We start from the raw sequence: 21846 nt of genomic DNA, 5'->3' as shown, positions 1-21846 counted from the left end.
TTCGGAGGGGCCTTTGGGGCAGAGTGCGGCATCAGGGGGACAAACTCCCAAAGAAGCCGAGGATTAGGGAACCTTAAAAAACAAGAATCCCAGGTCACTCTAGTTATAACAATTCCTCTGAACTGCTTGAATCAAACAAACATAAAAGTTTAATTCCACTCTTTTTACCTGGAATTCCAAATCACCGTCTGGAAGCATATCTTAGTGTTCTCACAACGGGTTTGTGGCCTTAACGGAAAAATAGAATGATTCTTAAGTCTACTTTTTAGATTCTTGGAGCCCTCTGCATCACGAGGCCCTTTAAGTGTTTCCTTGAATCCTCGCACCAACTCAGGGAAGTAGGTGTTACATCCTCATTTCACACATGAGGAAACTGAGGCTCACCAGAGTTCAATTACTTGTGTGCGGTCATATCGTGTGAGGGGAGAAGGCAGGACCTGAACCTGGCAGTTTGCTCTGCAGAATTGACCTTCCCGTCTGCAAGGCCATGACAGCTCTGAAAAGGTTAGTAAATTATGGTAACTTGGTTGGGTAATGTAGTTGTTTAGGTTAATCTGTTTCACAAATGATGAAAAGGTGAATTTGTCGTTCTTCTGGGAAGTTGAGAAATCACTCTCTTGTGTGATCACACCCTTCTCCGCTCCCCATCCCTTCCACCCAGCCCAGACGCCAGGAAAGCAGCAGGTAGTACAGTTCTTTACTGACAGTAGTTGCTTAGTAATTGCTGAATGGAAGCCAAACAGGAAGTTGACAGCATCATTTCAAAAAATGAAATAGATGCTTGGGAATAAGTGCTTTATTTGCAATGGTGGTATTGCTGTTCTCGGATCAGTTATTTCACTCTTTCCTCCAGTGTAGGCCTGGACCGCCTACTTCAGAACCGCTTGGGGCACTTGTTAAAATGCAAACTTTTGGTCCTAAGCCCAGTCCTCTTGACTCAGAATCTTAAGGGTAGAGACCACTGAAGCATGTGGGAAGACCTCCGGGTTACTTGGCATTATGAACTTCCTTTGCAGGAAGTGGAAATATGGGGGCGAAAGTGCAATGGATGGGTTTCCACTTATTCAAACCCTGTATGCTTAGAAGATTGGAGCTCTGTAAGGAATGTAATGCCTGTACTTGAATTACACCCACCTGGGGAGAAGAAAAACAGAGAGTGGTGCGTGCAGGTCTGACTTGCTCCTTTCCATGCTAATAGGTGAACGTAGAAGAGTGGGGGCTCCATCTTTCACCCAGGAACCCTCCTGCCGCCAGTGACCCTAAGTGTGCAGGCTGAGCTTCCACAGGGCTGTGGTGCTGGGCCATAGGGCAAAGCCAGGAGGGAGAGCTGGGAACAACTGGAACAAGCAGGAAGCTTCTCTTAGGAACAAGCTCCTCTGCTCAACCCTCCAGGGTGTGTAAGTCAAAATGGGCACCACAGCCTGCCTTCCTGTGTTTCATGCACATGTACAGAAACAGAAAGTTTACAGCTTTGACCACTTTGAGTCAAATAGGGACATTTTGGGGTTGCTGCAGTCTACTCCTCCATGTTGTTTTAATGGAGGTTACTGATAGTGACCCCCTGCCCACATCTCCTGAGGCTGCTCTATATCGCACTTCAGTTGGGGATGAGAGCAAGGGCCTCTCAAGCTTTAGTATGCGCACACATTGTCTGGGCAGCTTGTTAGAGTACAGATTCTGATTCTCTGGTTTGGAGTGGATCTCTTAGGTGATGCCCAGGCTGTGCACCAACTTTCAACAGCGAGGTGTTCAAACATTCTGGATTGTCAGGCTTTGCAGGTGAAGGATAGACACGTATGTTGTAGTGAGATAATGTTTGAGACTTGAATTTGTTAATTTTTCCCCTGTGAAATTTGAACTATCAGAATTTCTGAGTCCTAAAAGAAAGATTTAAGTTAAAAAAGAACAGCTGGGGCCGGCCCCGTGGCTGAGTGGTTAAGTTCGCGCGCTCTGCTGTGGCGGCTCAGGGTTTCGCTGGTTTGAATCCTGGGCGTGGACATGGCACCGCTCATCAGGCCACATTGAGGCGGCGTCCCACATGCCACAACTAGAAGGGCCCACAACTAAAATATATACAACTATGTACTGGGGGGGATTTGGGGAGAAAAAGCAGAAAGAAAAAAAAGAAAGCTATATTCTACATGAGTATGCATAACTACTAACCATTTAAACCTGTGCTAAACGGGGATATTCAGTGTGGTTGGTCCCAAATTCACTTTTAGTTGGCTTTGGAATGCATTATGTAATTTTTTGGCAGGATACTTACCTTCCTAATTATGTTTTATTTAAGATAATGCTGAAATCAGTTTGCATTCCCTTGAGCACACACACTAATTGATGGTGGGAGCAACTGACCTGGAAATCCATTCCAGAGGGCAACCTGCTGGCCTAGGACACAGACAGTTCCCACGGACAGTCCATGAGATGGATACACCACGTCTGGCTGGACACAGGAACTAACTAGTTAACTAACTACTTAAAATTTTGCCCTCAAACAGATAACACACAAAACCTCTACCTGGAATTGTTGCCACTGATCACAACCCTGTTCATTTCTAGTCAGAATCTTAGTTTTAAGAAATAATACCCTTGGAGGACCAAAGTAGCTCATTTTTCACTCAAGAGCTGGAGTCCTAAACTCCACAAGCTGCAAGGGCCTGGTGACTAGTTACTGGCCTTTTCTTTAAAAATAAACAAACTTTATTGAGATATAATTCACACACTGTGAAATTCAGCCACTTAAAGTATACAGTTAAATAGTTTTTAGTATATTCACAGAGTTGTGCCAATATCAACACAATCTAAGTTTAGCACATTTTCATCCCCCGGAAAGAAACCCGTACCCATTAGCAGTCTCTCCTCGTTCTCTCCCTCTTTCCCTCAGCAGCTACTAATCGACTTTCTGTCTCTATAGATTTGTCCACAGAGCTTTGTCTGTATGTGGTCTTTTGTGACTGGCTTCTTTCACTTAGCATAATATTTTCATGGTTCTCCCATGTTGTGGCATGTATCAGTATTTCATTCCTTTTTATTGCCAAATAGTATTTCGTTATATGGATATCCACATTTTAGTTATCCGTTTCATGGATAAATATGTTGATGGATGTTTTGGTGGTTTTCATTTTTTCAGCTGTTGTGAATACTGCTCCTATGAACATTTGTGTCCAAGTTTTTGCATGGATATGTGTTTTTCTTTCTTCTGGATGTATGCCAAGAGTAGAATTGCTAGACCATATGTTTAACATTTCAAGGACTGCCAGACTGTTTTCCAAAGTGTCTGCATCATTTTGCATTCCCACTTGTATGAGGGTTCCAATTTCTTCACTTCTTAGCCAATACTTGCTATTGTGTTTTTTATTATCACCATCCTAATGGGTTTGGCATGGTCTCATTGTGATTTTTATTTGCGTTTCCCTAATAACTAGTGGTGTTGAGCATCTTTTTGTGTGCTTGTTGGCCATTTTAATGTCTTCTTTGGAGAAATGTCTATTCAAACGCTTTACCCATTTTTTAATTGAGTTGGTTTCTTACTACTGAGTTGTAAGAGTTCTTTATATGTTATGCATACAAGTCCATTATCAGATATTTAGGATATGCATATATATATGATTTGTAAATATCTCCTCCCATTCTGCGAGTGAACCTTTCACTTTCTTGATAGTATTTTTTGCAGCACAAAAGTTTTAAATTTTTGCATAGTCCAATTTATTTATTTTTCTATTTTGCTTGTGCTTTTGGTGTCATATCTAAGAAGCTATTGCCTAACCATGGTCATAAAAATTTACCTCTATGATTTTTCTAAGGGTTTTATAGCTTTAGCTCTTAAATTTATGTCTGTAATCCATTTTGAGTGAATTTTTGTGTGTGGTGTGAAGTGGAGGTCCAGCTTCTTTCTTTTTCATGTGAATATTGAGTTGTCCCAGCACTGTTTGTTGAAAAGGCCATTGATTCCCCATTGAATTGTCTTGACACCTTTGCTGAAGATCAGTTGACTATAAACGTGACAATTCTATTTCTTGCCTCAATTCTATTCCATTGATCTATATGTCTGTCCTAATGGAAGTTCCATACTGTCATGATCTCTCTGGCTTTGTAGAAAGTTTGGAACTGGGAAGAGTGAGTCCTCCATTTTTGTTCTTTTTTCGAGATTGTTTTGACTATTCTGGGTGCCTTGCATTTCCTTATGAAGTTTAGGATCAGTTTATTAACTTCTACAATAAAGGAAGATGGGATTTTGATAGGGATTGCATTGAATTTGTAGATTAATTTGGAGAGAATTGACAACTTAAAACTTAAGCCTTCTGATCCATGAACATGGGATATCTTTTCGTTTATTTAGGTCTTGTGAAATTTCTTTCAATAATGCTTAGTAGTACATTGCCTTCTAAATCACGTGACAAAACTCAAATAAATTAGATCTGTTAGCTGTGTAAACCCCACAGGCATGGCAGCAGATTTTCATATCTGTTAGATACTCTAAGTTTACAATCTTAACTAAAATGTGATTATCACTGAGCTTCCTACTTGGGGCAACATTGTTTTGCCCCATCACAGGACAGCCTTTACAAAGCTGCACTTTGACGTTATCATTAGTAATAGCTAACACTTTCCTGATGCTGAGCTTCTTATCCATATTAAATCACTTAACCTTCCCAACCACCTAGTGAGGTAGATAGTCTCTAATCCCCCTTTTGAAGTGAGGCACACAGCTTGCCCAACATTATACAGCTAGTAATTTGTAGAGCTAGGGTTTGAACCAGGTGGCCTACCTCTCCAGTCTCTACACTAATAACTGGTAATGTGTGTAGGTTGTGTACTACTCAGAGCTGCAAATGCGTATGTGTACCGTGAAAAGTAACTCTCCCTTGCCCCCTTTTCTCTCAGCCACCGTGGTCCCCTGCCTAGAGAGGCATTATATTTTTGGCTTTTTTTGTGGCTCTAAGGATGTCACAGAAAACTCACTGATGCGGGTTTTCCTATGTGCTGTTGAAGATACTCCTATGTCACACAATTTCCCTCTTCCTGAGGATCCATGGTAAAATTTTAACACTGGTCTTGGTATCAGAAAGAATGTTGCATCTCTTTAATACTTAGTTTTTTCTTTATCTTACAGATGTTTTGAGTCTTATATCAACAAGTTTCCCTCTTTTGTGGTCCACTTAGAAGCTAAGAGCAAAATTTGCAGCCACATTCAGTAGTTATTTAGGTTCTCCACCCTGCATTTATTTGTGCGTTAACCTTTTCCCCCATTATTACCCTTGCCTGACTTATTTATGAGGTTCCTTGAGATCTTTTGGAAGTGAGCAAGGAATGTGGAATTAATTAGTAAATGATTAAATCATCAGAGTTTTCTAGTGGGAGTACAGCACGGAAGATGAAATTTCAGCTCAATTTGGGTGACTCTGGAGGATTTTGTAGTGATTTTTCAGTAAAATGAAGATTCCATAAATTAGAGAGGCAGCCTTACTGATCCAGACATGGGAATAGCCTTCTGTAATTAGTTTAAAAATCTTAAAAAGACAAAGGAATTGCTCGATCTTTCAATCTTACTTTTATTATTTATTCGACCAGTAACATAATAACAACATGACAGTGGCTAAAAAGGAGGGATAAAGTCGTCCATGGTCTCTGACTCTGAACGCTTCACATACATTTCACTTTTCAAACCTTAGTTATCATATTTGCCATCTTTTAGTTGGTGGGATAAATCATTTAAATTAGCTAGTTATAAGACTAAAAACTAAGAGAACTTCTTTGGCAGTTACATTTTTTAAGATATCAGCTTTATTATGTCATTATGTATATAAAATGAAACTCACTTTTTTAAAGTAGACAGTTTGATGAGCTTTGACAAATACATCCAGTCTGTAGCTATCACCTCAATCATCCCCCAAACTCCCTTATGGTCAGTCCCTTACCCCTGCCCTGCCTCCTGGAAAACAGCTCTGATTTCTATCTGTATGGATTTGCCTTTTCTAGAAGTTCATATAAATGCAATCATATAGTGTGTAGGCTTTTGTGTCTGCCTTCTTTTAGCATGATGCTTTTGAGATTTATTCATGTTGTAATCAATGGTTCATTCCTTTTTATCGCTTAGTAGAATTCTTTTGCATGCTTTTATCAGAATGTGTTTATCCATTCACCAGCAGATGGACATTCGGGTTGCTTCTACTTTGAGGTTTAGTGAATAAAGCTTTCATAAATATTCTAGTGCAAGGAGCGAGATTGCCAGGTTGCATAGTATGGTATATAGTCATGTGTTGCTTAGTGATGGGGATACATTCTGAGAAATGGGTCGTTAGGTGACTTTGTTGTTGTCGAACATTGTAGAGTATACTTACACAAACCTAGATGGCACTGCCTACTACACACCTAGGCTATATGGTACTAATCTTATGGGACCACTGTTGTATATGTGGTCCAGAATTGACCAAAACGTCATTATGTGGTGCATGATCATGTTTAACTTTATAAGAATGGCAATTAACTTTCAAAGTTCATTGCCAAATTTGGATGAGATCATGAAGAATGAAAGTTATTGTTTTTATATAAAATCGATCATGTCCTAAGATGATCTTCTGTCTGTTCATAGCACACTGAGAGAGAAGGGGGCATAGGTGCCCATGTGTTCACTGGAGAATTACTGTCTTTGGCTTGCCAGTGCTTCCTGCTCCTACTCGTCCAACATGCGTACACTCAGGGCCTCATCTGAGGAGGATTAGGAAAGATGACCCTAGGGTTCATTACAATTCAGAGTCTTAGTGATTGACTACAGGGGTTTTGCCTGAAGAGCAAAAAATATGGAGAGAGAGAACATCATTGTCACCAAATCTCTAGGTCACAATACAGTAGTCCCCCCTTATCTGCAGGGGATACATTCCAAGACCCCCCTGGATGCCTAAAACCTCAGATAGTACAGAACCCTAAATATACTATGTTTTTTCATATACATATGATACCTATATAAAGTTTAACTTATAAATTAGGCACAGTAAGAGATTAACAACAATAACTAATAATAAAATAGAAAAATTCTAAGAATATGGTGTAATAAAAGTTATGTGAATGTGGCTCTGTCTCTCTCAAAGTATCTTATTGTACTGTACTCACCCTTCTTGTGATGATATGAGATGATACAGTGCCTATGTGATGAGATGAAGTGAGGGGAATGACGTAGGCATTCTGATGTAGGTTAGGCTACCATTGACCTTCTGACTGTACGTCAGAAGATGGATCATTGAGCCATGGTGATGTCAATGGTTGGATGTCAGGAACAGATGACGTCGATGGTTAGATGTTAGGAACAGATGATGTTCAAGATGTTACTTGATCACAAGCATTGTGATACTGCAACAGTTAATCTGATAACTGAGATGGCTACTAAGTGACTAATGGATGGATAGTGTGTACACTGTGGATCTGCTGGACAAAGGGATGATTCAGGTCCCAGGTAGGGCGGAGTGAAACAGTGGGAGATTTCATCATGTTACTCAGAATGGCGCACAATTTAAAACTTACGAATTGTTTATCTCTGGAATTTTCCATTTAATACTTTAGGTCAATGGTTGACCATGGGTTACTGAAACCAGGGAAAGCGAAACCACAGATAAGGGAGGCCACTGTGTATACTATAGAAAGTATTCTCCTGTGAATTGTATCCTTTGCTCTTCAAAACAACCTGTCAGGTAATCCTGCTGGATACATGATGTTTTCACAAGGCCAATGGGACTCTAGCAACAATTTTATTCTTTTTTTTTTTAAAAAAATTCAGCTTCCCAACTTAAAAAAGAAAACAACTAAAGACTGTAACAGGTAGCCCCCCTCCCCCAACCCTGAGCCCTCTTGTGTTATGGAACTACACCCAACCCCTCAGGCTCACCACATCTCTGAGCTCCATCCCAGCCCTGAGCCTCCAGGGTGAGGGGGAAGTTGACGGATGTCTACTGAGCACAGTGATTGGACACAAAAAGGAGAAGTGTTTTTTTTTCTTTTTCACCGGATGAAAGTGACTTTCTTTAGTTCGTGCAGAATTATGGCCTCTGTGTTACAGAGGATATAACTGAGACTTGGAGAAGTTAGAAAATTGCTCAAGGCGTTTTTACAGGAGAATGGTGTGCCTGGGTCTTCAACTGTGCTGCCTCACTGGAATTTGCATGGGAAGCGGCGCGTTCTCCAGAATTTAGGACCTCATAGACATTCTTTGCCAATGTAGGCTGTCAGTATGTCAATAAGCTCCCACCGTCTGCTTCACCTTTTGATATAGAGGAAATGGAGGAATGAAAGAAGCACTGGATTTTAGGAGAAGGATCTCTAAGGAGAAAAAATGGGGCAGAAAGTAGAAGATAGATGAATGTTAGAAGGAGCCTGAGAGAGGCTTCTAGCTCATGGGCAGGCAGAGATGGAGTGACAGTGGGGGTGAAAAAGAGCAAAGAAGGCTTCAGAAAGGTCCTCCAGAAAGTCCTGAAAAAGCTTGTGTCAAAAGACGTATGTGGCTCCACTGCCAGTGATCCCCAAGCAGCTCCTAGAATAGATCCTACTGCTCACTCCTGGTTCCAGGCAGGGCTCGTCGGAACAAAGGCTGAAAGAGTTCTTGGAATGTGCTCAACTCCTGAAAAATCGCCACCCATCTGAGATTCCTTTTTTCAGAGGACAAATTATTTCACCTATAGTTAGAGAGAAAAGTACATTCTGGTTGAAGGAGAAGAGACATTCATTGTAAGAGCTACGTTTATCAGGCACAGTAAAGCACAGGTACTCCGTATATGATCTCATTTCATCTTTCCCACAACCCTGTGCAGGAGATATTACTAGCTCCATGTGGTACACAAAAATGACAACACTAAGAGGTGGAGAAACTGTGTGCCTTCAATGTGTGAATATGCCTTTTATGAGCCAGTACACAGAGTCTTTGTCCAGAGGTATTTTTGTCATATATGAATACATATAGTTTTGCTTGAAATGTTAACTGAAGATTTTTGAAAACAAACTTCTTAATAAAGCAGCATGTCTCTGGAAGCTGCGTTGATGGAGGCATTGCTATTTTGTGCCTAGAGCCATTATAGGAACATGTCATCCTTGAAACGGTGAATACCTAGTGCTGTGGTGGGCCATTATAAATGGAAGAACGGTTTATGTAGAAATAGAAATATACTCAGTCCTGGTACTTAAACTTTTTAAGCGATATTCAAGGTTTTTCCCAAATATGTATTTTAAGCATTTTTTTAAAGTAATGTGAGAACAAGTGACTTATTATTCCACACAGATCAATCTGGCCGTTGAGCTTTAAAACAGTTCCTCAACTTCTGTTCTGTGTTACACGGCTCTTAAATATATGCTTCTGTTTGCTTTCACTTTTGCTTCTGATGAACTTTCAAGTTCTTTATTTTTGGATTTTTTTTTTTTTGTGATAACCAGATCAATGTTTGATTTCCAAAGTCTTTCAGGTTTTGCTACATTGGATGATTGAGGTAATTTTCTATTTGCATTTAAAGAGCTTAAAAAATTTGCTAAAGTATCCACCACTTTAACCTTCATTGGCAAGTATTTAAGAATCACCGTCTGCTAACATCTGTATTCTGGAAACAGATTGCAATCAATAGTTTAAGGGCTTTTGGATAGCCTGAATCCGTGCAGTGTGGACTGACCTTGAGCAGAAGATTTTTCTCTGCCAGTTTGCATTAGGAAACCCCCTCCTGCCACCCAGGATCTTCCTTGAATACTACAGAGCTGAAAGCTGTCACCAGAATTTGATACCACACCGTTCTATTGCCAGATAGGGTGCTGCAGCCAAACAATGTGGTCACAGCACATCATTAGGATGCACCCGGCTCCTGGCCTGGCCAAAAGCATAGGAGTGGTGATGGTATCTAACCTCGAGAGGCCTATCAAAAAATCAGCATGTGAACTCTTTGGCAAGTTCTGTTGGTGTCAGCTAAGGGCAGCCCTTTCTGGAGGCAAGTAGGTTCTCCCAAAGGGAGATGAGGCAGAGCTGCCCAGCCACCTGCTCTTCTGTGTTAGGCTAGAATAGAACTCATCAAGACCGTTTGAGCACCGAATGTGAAATGCACAAGGGGATGTCTGTAAGAGAGGTACTAAGCACCCCAGGGACGAGCAGAAGAATGGCTCTTATCAAAGATAGTGGTTCCAGCAATTTGTGCGACAGACCTCTTGGACAAATCGATTCTGAAAGAGATAGCATTTATCTAGAAAAGGTGTTTGGATACCTTTTAAGGTCAGGAGAAGAATGCCTCAAAGCGCCAGAGGCTCTGCAGCTAGCACTTCCCGAGGAATATGCTCAGCTGGTCAGGACAGCTGGGTGTTTCTGACACCCCCGGGACACAGACAGCAGGCTATATTCCCTGCCTACAGAATCTTCTGGATTGGAGGCTTAAACATTAAGGCCTTAAATGGCAGATAAATAATCAAGACTGATGGCTGACATTTAAGGTGAAGTTTATAAGCAAAAAAAAAAAAAAAAAGGAAGGCAAAGGTTCATAGAGAAACTCACACTCTGTATGATTTGATTTTTCTCTTTTGGAGATTAGTCTAGGATTTTCTTTATACTTTTATAGGTTTCAAGAAGATTGAAAATTGGGCCCAAACTTTCAGGGTTAGAGTAAATAGACCGTTATGTTATTGTCTCAGTTAAAAAAAAAATGAAAAGAGTTAACTATTTGGGGCAGTATTTCAGTACTGTTATGGGATTTTTTTAACTGCAAGAAAGGGATAGAATAGGCTACTTTTCATGTATTTTTAATATTTTATTTAATTTTTGAATAGGTAATTTTTCTTCTTCTTCTCCTCCCCAAAGCCCCCCAGTACATAGTTGTTTATTCTGGTTGTAGGTCCTCCTGGTTGTGCTATTTGGGACGCCGCCTCAGCATGGCTTGATGAGCAGTGCTAGGTCTGTGCCCAGGATCTGAACCAGCGAAACCCTGGGCCACTGAAGCGTAGCCCACGAACTTGACCACTCGGCCACAGGGCTGACCCCAGTAATTTTTTTTTTTTTTTTTTCAGGAAGATCAGCCCTGAGCTAACATCTGCTGCCAATCCTCATTTTTTTGCTGAGGAAGACTGGTCCTGAGCTAACATCCATGCCCATCTTTGTCTACTTTATATGTGGGATGCCTGCCACAGCATCGCTTGATGAGCGGTGCCATGTCCACACCTGGGATCTGACCCGGTGGCCCCCTGGCCACCAGAGCGGAATGTGTGAACTTAACCACTGTGTCACCAGGGCTGCCCCAAATCAGTATTTTTTTGTTTTTTGGGTTTTTTTAGAGGAAGATTAGCCTTAAGCTAACATCTGCTGCCAACCCTCCTCTTTTTTGCTGAAGAAGACTGGCCCTGAGCTAACATCCGTGCCCATCTCCTTCTATTTTATATGTGGGATGCCTGCCACAGCATGGCTTGATGAGCAGCGCCATGTCCACATCTGGGATCCGACCCAGTGGCCCGCTGGCCACCAGAGCAGAACGTGTGAGCTTAACCACTGCACCACCAGGCTGGCCCCCAGGTAATTTTTTTAATGGTCCAAAATAAGTATAAAAAGGTCTGTGGTGAAAGTCTTCCTCCAACCCTCAGTCCTCCTCCCCACAAGTAACCCTTTCATGCACATAGAAGAAAAATGAATGTGTACGTAATCCCTCCCCCCATTTTTTATGCAAATAGAAACATCCTATACATCTTGTTATATGGTACTATGCTTTTTTAAAATTAATAAATTTTATCTTTAGAGCAGTTTTAGGTTCATAGCACAATTGAACAGAGAGTACAAAGAGTTCCAGTATACCCTCTGTCCCCACATGTGCATGACCTCCCCCACTGTCAACATCCCACACCACAGTGGGACATGTGTTACTATCGATGAACCTACCTTGGCACATCATGATCACCCAAAGTCCGTAGTTTACCTTAGGGTGCACTCTTGGTGTTGTACGTCCGTGGGTTTGGACACAGTGTGATGACACGTACCCACCATCGTGGTATTGTACAGAAGAGTTTCACTGCCCTGAAATTCCTCTGTGCTCTGCCTGTTCCTCCCTTTCTTCCCCCTCACCCTGGCAACCACTAATCTTTTTCTGTCTCCATAGTTTTGCCTTTTCTGGAATGTCATGTAGTTGGAATCATACAGTGTGTATCTTTTTCGGGTTGGCTTCTTTCACTTAGTAAGATGTGTTTAAGTTTCCTCCACGTCTTTTCATGGCTTGATAGATCGTTTCATTTTAGTGCTTAATAATATTCCATTGTCTGGATGTGCCACGGATTATTTATCCATTCAGCTACTGAAGGGCATCTTGGTTGCTTCCAAGTTTTGGCGATTATGAATAAGGCTGCTGTAAACATCCCCATGTGCCGCTTTTTGTGTGGATGTAAGTTTTCATTTCCTTGGGGTAAATGCCAAGGAGTGCAACCATTGAATGTATGGTGAGAATATGTTTAGTTTTGTAAGAAACTGCGAAACTGTCTCCCAAAGTGGATGTACCATTTTGCATTCCCACCAGCAATGAGTGAGAGTTCCTGTTGCTCCACGTGCCTACCAGCCTTTGATGTTGTCAGAGTTCTTGACTTAGGCCATTCTAATAAGTGTGTAGTGGTATCTCATTGTTGTTTTCACTTGTATTTCCCTGGTGACATATGCTCTTGTAGGGCCTGGGCCTTGCTTGCTCAACAAGAGCCCACAAGCCCATTGAAACTATGTGTCCTTCTGGCCCCCTTCTGGGCAGGATGCCAACCTTCTGGGCAGGATGCCCAGGTGCTGAGATTTGTAATGATCCAGGGCCTGGCAGCCTGGATCTTAACTTATCTCACTCAGAGAACATCACGAAGGGACACAGAGCCCCTCCAGGTGAGCTACTGTTCCTGGGGACACTGCTCATACCAAGGACAGTCCCTCTTGGCAAGCGTATAGCCTTTGTGCCCCCTGCCTGTATAAGCACCTCCTCCCCACGCACGATTGTGGGTGCACACTTCTGTCCAGCTGACCGCCACTGAACATTCTATGTAAGTAACTCCCAATAAACCTATATGTCTTGTTCGCTGTCTCTGGGTCTTTTCTTTGGTCTCTCCACAACCTATCCTGCACTGCTTACCCAGCTGGGCATGTGACCAGACAGATGTGGAGCATCTTTCCATATGTTTATTTGCCATCAGTATATCTCCTTTGGTGAGGTATCTGTAAAGGCCTTTGGCCTGCCTATTATTTGGTTGGTTTGTTTTCTTACTTTTTAGTTTCAAGCGTTCTTTGTATATTTTGGGTAACAGTCCATTATCAAATATATCTTTTACAAATATTTTCTTTCAGTATGTGCTTATCTTTTCATTCACTTGACAGTGTTGGTCACAGAGCAGAAAATTTTAGTTTTAATGAAGTCCAGCTTATCTATTCTTTCTTTCATGGATTGTCCCTTTGGTGTTGTATCTCAAAAGTCATTGCCAAACTCAAGGTCACCCAGATTTTCTCCTATGTTATCTTCTAGGAGTTTTCTAGTTGCGTGTTTTACATTTAGGTCTGTGATCCTGTTTGAATTAAGTTTTGTGAAAGGTGTAGGATCTGTGTCTATCATCATTTTTTTGCATGCGGATGTCCAATCATTCTGGCACCATTGGTTGAAAAGACTATTTTTTCTCTGTTGTATTGCCTTTGCCCCTTTGTCAAAGATCATTGACTATATTTACGGGGGTCTGTTTCTGTGCTCTCTATTCTATTGCATTGATCCATTGGTCTCTTCTTTTGCCAATACCACACTCTCTTGATTGTTGTAGATTTGTAGAAAGTCTTAAAGTCAGGTAGTGTCAGTCCGCCAACTTTGTTCTTTAATCCTGAGTTTGCTGTCTAGGTCTTTTGCCTCTCTCTGTAAACTTTATAACCAGTTTGCCAGTATCCATAAAATAACTTGCTACGATTTTGCTTGGGATTGTGTTGAATCTGTAGATCAAGTTGGGAAGAACTGACATCTTGACAATATTGCATCTTCCTACCCATGAACATGGAATATCTCTCCATTTATTTACTTCCTTGATATCTTTCATCAGAATTTCGTGGTTCTCCTCATATAGATCTTGTACATATTTTGTTAGATTTATACCTAGGTATTTCACTTTTGGGGTGCTAATGTAAATGGTAATGTGTTTTAAATGTCAAATTCCACCTGTTCATTGATGGTATATAGGAAAGTGATCAACTTTTGTACATTAACCTTGTATCCCACAACCTTGTTATGATTGCTTATTAATTCCAGGAGTGTTTTTCTTTTTTTTTGTCAATAATTTTGAATTTTCTACATAGACGCTCATGTCATATGCAAAAAAAAGACAGTTTTATTTCTTCCTTCCCAATCTCTATACCTCTTATTTCCTTTTATTGTCTTATTACATTGGCTAGGACTTCCAGTATGATGTTGAAAAACAGTGGTAATAGGGGACATCCTTGTCCTATTCCTGATCTTAGTGGGAAAACTTCAAGTTTCTCACCACTAAATATGATGTTAGGTGTTGGGTTTTTGTAGCTGTTCATTATCAAGTTGAGGAAGTTCTCCTCTATTCCTAGTTTGCTGAGTATACCTTAACAACATAGCTTGGAGAACTTTCTATTATGAACATTAAGAGCTGTCTTGTTGTTGTTACTTACAGCTGCATAGTACTCCATTGTGTGGATATACTGAAGTTTATTTAACCTCATCCCTGTTGATGGGTATTTAGGTTATTTCTACATTTTTTTTTTTTGTTAGCACAGACAGTGCTGCAGTGACTAACCATATGTGTGGATGATTTTGCTTGTGTGAAAATTCCTAAAAGTTGAGATAGTGAGTAAAAGCAAATATGTGCATTTGTTACTTTGATTATTAAATTACTATCTATAGGATTTGTACCAATTTTTACTCATATCAGTAATGTATGAGATATTTGAAAAGTTGTATCCCAGTGTAGTTTTGATTTGCATTTCTCTTACTATAAGTGAGGTTGAGTATATATTCTCTTTTTATATTTAAGAATCATTTGTACTTCTTTTTCTTTCCATATCCTTTGCCCATTTCTCTATTGCACTATTAATCTGTTTCTTAGTGAGGTGCAGTAGCTCTTTACATATTATGGAAATTATCCATTTGTCTGATATGAATTACAATTGTGTGTATGTGTGTAGACTATTTCAACACAGAGTAGATTCTCTGCCTCATAGGTGCTCAAACATATGACCATTTGGTAGGAGTGTTATAGCAGGCATTCTTGGATCTGATCTCTGGACCATATGATTTTCAAAGTACATTTCCATTCTCAGATTTTTATGATTCATTGATGAAACATTGCCTTATTTAGACTGGAAAGCCTAGGTCTGATTAACTCTGCACTCTACGTAAAGCAGCTGGCTTTAACGTAGTCTACTCAGCATCTCCTTGGAAGGCAGAGCCTGAACACTTGGCAGTTGCACATTTGTCGAGTCTCCAGTGACCTCCACCTTTACACCCTTTTCCCTGGGAAGAGGGAAGCAGTTGTGGCCTGTCACCTTTGAGTATTTTGGGCAGCAGCCTGGCATCCTGGGAATTTGTCCAGCATGGTTTTCAGAGTTATTCAGACGCTTTTAGAAGAAAGCAAAGTCGTTAAAGGAAACCAAGAACATTAAAGATTTATGCCTGTAAGAAACACAGCCAGTTTCTGCTCAACACTTAATGTAAGATGAGCTGAAAACTGCAAAGAAACATGTTTAAAGATAATTAATAAATTTGTATAATATTTTTGTCAAATCGCTCACATCACACATTTGACAGGCAGCTTGAAAACCTTTTGCACACTAGAAAGATGAAAGCATTTGATATTTATTTCCTGGAGGTGGAGGGACAAGAAGAGTCCTGGGTTTTTGAAGTCCCCAGAAGATGATTCTGCATATATTGCACATACTTGCTAACTGCTTGAAATCAGCAAGGCCTCGTTTGGGACTTTGGACATGTCAAAAAACAGTATGGGGCTGATTGAAGTGAATGGCAATGAGAGGTCAGCCATTGCTGAGGATTTTTGCTCAACTGTTATTTTTGTTACTTTCCAAGTTTAAGAGCAAGACCTCACTAACTTAAAGTACTTAAAGGCAGAAATGTTCTAGAAGGTTTGAAATTGGTTTAGGTCCTATCAGTTTAGTACTTCAATTTTTTTTTTTGGAAAAGTTTTCCTTCTCTCGGCTCTTTCCTAATTACCTTTCTGATCCCTATAACTCTGTCCCTCATTTTTCCCCCTTCAAATTCTATTCTTTCCTATCTCCAGCGGTCTAGTTAAAAGAATATATTCTTTACTTTCTTTTTGTCTTCTTTTCTTAGGGGCACATCACCTGTGTTTATGGACCACTTGACATTATTCAAGAAGGATAAGTTCTGGATCTAAAAAAGATGACAAATGCAGCAAAGTGCACAATTGTGACCAAAACTCTCAACTGAGTGTTAGGAGAGACCAAGAATGAAGTCGGTTACTCTGGGCATTTTTGTGGCTGATCTGGACCCTGATGAGGTTATTGATAGAAGCTGATGCTCTGAGAAAGTGTGGACAAGTTGGGCCCTGCAGGATTCATGCAAGTCAAATAATTGTTGGACCCACTATATTTGATCAGCCATGGAGAACACCCCAAGACATCCCACCTGTTAGGCATCAGGCAGAAACAGTCAATCTTCTCTGTCAGTTAAAAAATGAGAGGAGTGAGTGGGAGGAAGGAAAGAGGAGGAGGAGGAGGAGAAAGAGGATAGAAAGAGAGAGAGAGAGTAGAGAGAAGATTAAAAAGAAGCAGCATTTCTTTTCTCACCAAAGTTACAAGACCTCCAGGTTGAATTCACAGTAATGAGGGGGAGGAGAAAGTTCAAATGGATATATCCCATGCATGGCATTAAAAATGGAGCTTGAGCATATGCAAACAGCATGTCGACTGCAGCTCTGAGGTGATGGCAAAGGATGGGCTCTGGGGTGAGAAATAAGCTTGTGCTGAGAAACCATCTGGGAAAACTCTTAGACTAATTTGAATTGAACCAAGCTGAGACCTTAAGCATTTCTTTCCGATGAGATCCAAGCTGAACAATGACACGAGCTGATGTGCAGTTGTGGAGATGCCCATGTGTCCTCGTCTGACAGCTGTCGTGGGAAGTCCACACCGCTCCCGAAAGCTAGATAATTAACTGCCGTTGGCTTTGAAGTCCACAGAAAGCCGCTTCCTACTGTGGTATGTTTACAGCTTCTACAACTGCCGCGTCAAATGTTCAGTGTCTCAGCCGCGTCAGCCCACTAACTCCTTTAGATGTTCAGGTTTCTCAAAGCTATTCAAATCCCTGAAGCTGCCATGTGAGCTCTTTCAAGCCAGGTGTTTAAAAAAAATATGACTTATTTTTTATCATTAGATTATTAAATAAGTTTGCCAAAAACATGACTATAAGTCATGGATGTTTGTAGGTGTTTTTTTTTTTTTTTTTTGATTGAGGGAGAGATGTTTTTAAAGGGATCAGATTTGGGAGGAGCAGGTACAGAATTGTTAAATTTACAGAATTGTCCAGATAGTAGCATCACACTAAGAAACATGAATAAGAATATATTAGTTTATTTTTTTAAAAGCTTAATAAGGGACCAATTTCAATTCTCTCTACCTTAGAAGTTTCAAAATAGGCCTTGGGAAAAAATATATTTATAAAAATTTGCAGACTTAAGGTTCAGAACAAACATGAGTTTGAACTAGTGTATTAGGTGTTGAAGGTTACAGGGAATAAAGCACAACTGAATGACAATTGGATTTATTTGTGTTCCATGTATCTCTCTCTCTGTGGCAGTGTGACAGCTGGATCTTTGTGAAGGACTTTGGTTTCTGGATCTTAATCATTCAAGCCATAGTGAGTATAATTTTACTTGGAGATGCTGTAAAGGGAAAATAATTAACATGATGTTTCTAAAGATAATCTTTCACAGCATAACTTTGAAATAGATGACTGAGCTCTTGGTGAAATTACGTTGGTTAATTCTATATGCATTACATCGTCGTAAGAAAAACGCCAGTATTTTCACGCTGAGATGATTTGGTATGGTTCGCAGAGGGTAATTGCCACTTTGGGTTTACCTTTGTAGTAAAAATTAAATGCAGACTGTGTTGAGACACATTCAGGACTTAACCTGTCCTACAAAGTCTTTATACTTTGGTGAAGCTTCACAGTTATTCTTCTTTTAAATTTAGGTGGTTTTGCCTTTAGGGAGTTGATGGAAAGGCATTGTGAATGTTTTTGTGGATAAAGTTAAAATCGTTTCATTAAATGTTAATGGACTTAATAGTCCAGTTAAAAAGAGCCAATCTATTAGCCTGTACTGAGCACTTAGTGCTGACGTGGCTTATGTCAGGAATTGCATTTGGGCCCGTAGAGCTGAACGTGATATGTGAGCATAGGTTAGGAATGGATTTTGTTCTTTTGCTATAAGGAAATAGCCATTCTGTTTATAAATGACTCTGATTTGTAACAAAGCAGCTATTTCAGATGCAACTAATTGGTTTATTTTGGCCCAAAGAAAGATTCAGACGTCTATTAAACATTAGGAACCCAGCATGGCTCACTGGAGTCAACAGCGGCATAGAACGTGAGTTAGATGCAATTCCATAATCGTCCCTAACTTTCTTTAGCACCTTCACTATAAAATGAGCCAACAATGCTATTGGGAAGAATTGCTGATTTTAAAGTATTTTGAAAATGTGCAAGAGATTTTTGCTAATTGCTTTTTTGTTTTTGGAAAGGGAACAGTTACACCATAGTGGAACTGTTGTGCCATTTCCTCCAAATTAGGTGAGGACAAGTATTTTTTGCAGTTTTGAGCAACTGAAGGTATGTTATGTAGAGAGAGCCGGGAATATAGGCCCAGCTTAGCCCGGAATTCCATGTGACTGCCCTTATTCTTGTCTTCAGGAGTCACCCAATCCTGGGGCTTTAGATACATCTTTGTCAGCTCTTTTGAAATCAAACAACACTCATTTTTAATATAATCTTTAAACATTTGGAAACAGAAATGCTTCCAGCCTTCACAACACATGAACCACGTCTAGTTATGAACCATATGGACTGTGTGTAGGCTGAGAACGTTATAATGCCTGGGGGTCTCCACCTCCTCCTTCTACTTTATAAAGTGGTGAGGAATTCAACAATGTGGTTACAAGATGGTATAAACTGAAAGCTTAAAGAATTTTCCTTCATTCATTTAACAAGTATTTTTGAGCACCGACTATTTTCTTTTCCACCAAAAGAAATTTAAAATCTGCACAAAGTTTATAAGCATCTTCAGCTGCAATGATTCTTGAATTAGAGATATGGATTCGTCCAAAAAACTCAGAATAAACAATATATGCAAAATGATGATAGAGGAGGCCTGGGCAGACAGAGCGAGCCAGACTGACCAACGTGATCTTGAGGAAACAAGTGAATTCTCTCGGCCTTAGTGTCCTCCGCAAGGGAGGGATGGGTTGGTAACGGGAGAGGCTCCTTTTCACCCTACAATTCTCTGGATCATGACAGAAAACACTGTTGATAATAATCCGAGTACAACGGGAAGGACCGACACTCTGGGTCTTCCCAGTGGCATGAAGCTTTCTAAAATTCTCTCTTGTTTTCACCTGCTTCCAGTGTATGTTACCGTACAACGTTCAAGTGCTTTGCAAGCTGCTAGGCACAGGGTGAACGCCAGGCATATTACTGAAAGCTCACATCTCTTTAGAATATAAAATACAATCCATGGATAGTGGCTAATCTCAGGTTTCCACTTTCAGTTTCTTTTATAGACACTTGGGGGAAATCAGGAAGCTGATAAAAGGAACATAAGACATAATTAAAAACTAGCCGAGGCAAGCCTGCATCGACATTCTTCTACGTTTTGAATTTTATACAGTTACATTACCTTTAGGAAATCGTGATGAAGTTATTGCCTTCACAACCTGAGAATGTTTGGCTCTTTCAAGAGTTTTGGCATGTTAGCTCAATAATTTTATCAGTATCCAGAACCGTAACGCCAGTCAGCTGTGAGGACACAATGGAAGAAAGGGGTGGAAATAACTAACATTTATTTGCTACTATTGCCGGGTACTTTGCTGAGCTTTTTGCATGTGTTCACTCATTTAATCCTCAGGTAGGTACTACTGTTATTCCTGTTTCCTGGGTCCAGCCACAGAGAGGGTAAATGACTTGCCCAACATCACTTGCTAATTATAGATGGCTGAGCTGGCATTCGAACCTGTGGAGTCTGTTTCTAAGGCCCATGCTTATGTCCACAATGGCCTAGCCACCTCCCAACATGCCTACTGATTTGCCCTATTCCACTGACGCGCACCAGGAGCTGTTAGCCCTGAGTGTTCACCCAGTGTTGCAGGCAAGCTCTGCTCAGCAGGAGGCAGGGCCAGCTTGATCTTCCAGCCACAGTCGGCTGGGGCTTAAGGCCTAGCATACTTTTAGGGGCCCAAGAAAATGTTTTAATTTCTTTTAAAATCAGAAGAAAAAAATGACTGTCATCCAGCCTGGATCATATTTGTCTTTATAGCAGCACAACTGTCATTTCTATCTTATACATTTTTAAATGTGCCTGCGAACATCATAGTGTGGGCTGATCGGAGGGCAGAGCAGAAGTGGATGGGTACGGACAACGCCACTGCTCAGAGGCCCACCAGGAGGCTCCTTGTGGGGTCCCTTCTTCTCCCTGAAGGTTGGTGCCCAGGCAGGCCGCTGCAGAGCCCATCAAACACAAAATTGGGAGATTTCATATAAAAAAATCTGGATTTCTGGCTTCTCTTGAGAAATCAGAAGGTTTGGTAGCGTTGGGCCCATGTTGCATGGCTCCATTTGGCTGGAGCTGAGTGGGGCTGTTTGCTTCAGGCCCCTCCTCGCCCTGCCTGGCCCTATAAACACTGGAATTTGAAGCTTTGCACTAAGATACAAGTGACAGCTCAGTATATTATCTTTTCTCAAAACTCTCGCAGGTGCACAGAGAAGGACGGAAGCCGTAGAGTGATATGTAAGGAATTCTGGGCTTCAGCGGGAAGACCTGGAGGATATCAGGCTCCTGCAGGTCAGGTCAGGTCAGGCCTTTGCCTGCTGTACTGTGAGCAGGGCTTGTCCTGCGTCTTCCCACGAGTGGCAGAAGCAGGGCAGCCCGGCTTTCCAGGGAGAAAGATAGGAGGAGTGGGGCAGGAGGGCCGGCTGGAAGCTGGCAATTCACCCCCAGCCCCTCCCTCCAGGTGCTTCATCCAGCTAAAAGCAGGTGAAATGAGAATGGAATACAGAATTCCTGCGTCTCTTATTTTTAACTTTATTACTCTTATTATTGTTTTGAAAGATAGGACTTCAAAGAAGCTGGTAGGTGCTGACTTCAAAGAATGCAGATAAAACACTGTCCAGACAGTTCGGTTCATTGGACGGCTCCGTGCAAGGCCGTCAGGTGTCCGAGGCTGGAAAAGGTTTTTACTTTAGCTTCTTGTTGGAAACCTTTCTACTTAAGAATGAGACTTTATATTTCCCCCATAACAATGCGTGCTTTATCTACCTTGCCTATGTTTTTATTGGTGCCCACGTGAGCTTCCTGTGTGGGCACAATATTGCTGTGCCCAGCTGTTGACGTTGGCACGGAAGACGTGAAGTGATGCTTCGTCTCTTTCTCGCTTATATAAAGCTCTTCAGGTCTATTAGCATCACCTGCTCGAAGCCGTGTAGGTGGGCACAGTTTTCACATTTGTTTGGACCACGTTGGCCGTGCTTTCCTAGAGAGTCTGTAGTTAAGTACACTCAATGCTTAATGTAGATCTGTGAGCTGTCTGGTTACTTAGATGGCTGGGGACTGAAGATGGGGGGTGAACAGAATAAGATTTGG

This window comes from Equus quagga, chromosome 1, assembly GCF_021613505.1.
Source record: "Equus quagga isolate Etosha38 chromosome 1, UCLA_HA_Equagga_1.0, whole genome shotgun sequence".
In the NCBI taxonomy this organism is placed as follows: domain Eukaryota; kingdom Metazoa; phylum Chordata; class Mammalia; order Perissodactyla; family Equidae; genus Equus; species Equus quagga.
Note: the sequence above shows the minus strand (reverse complement) of the source record.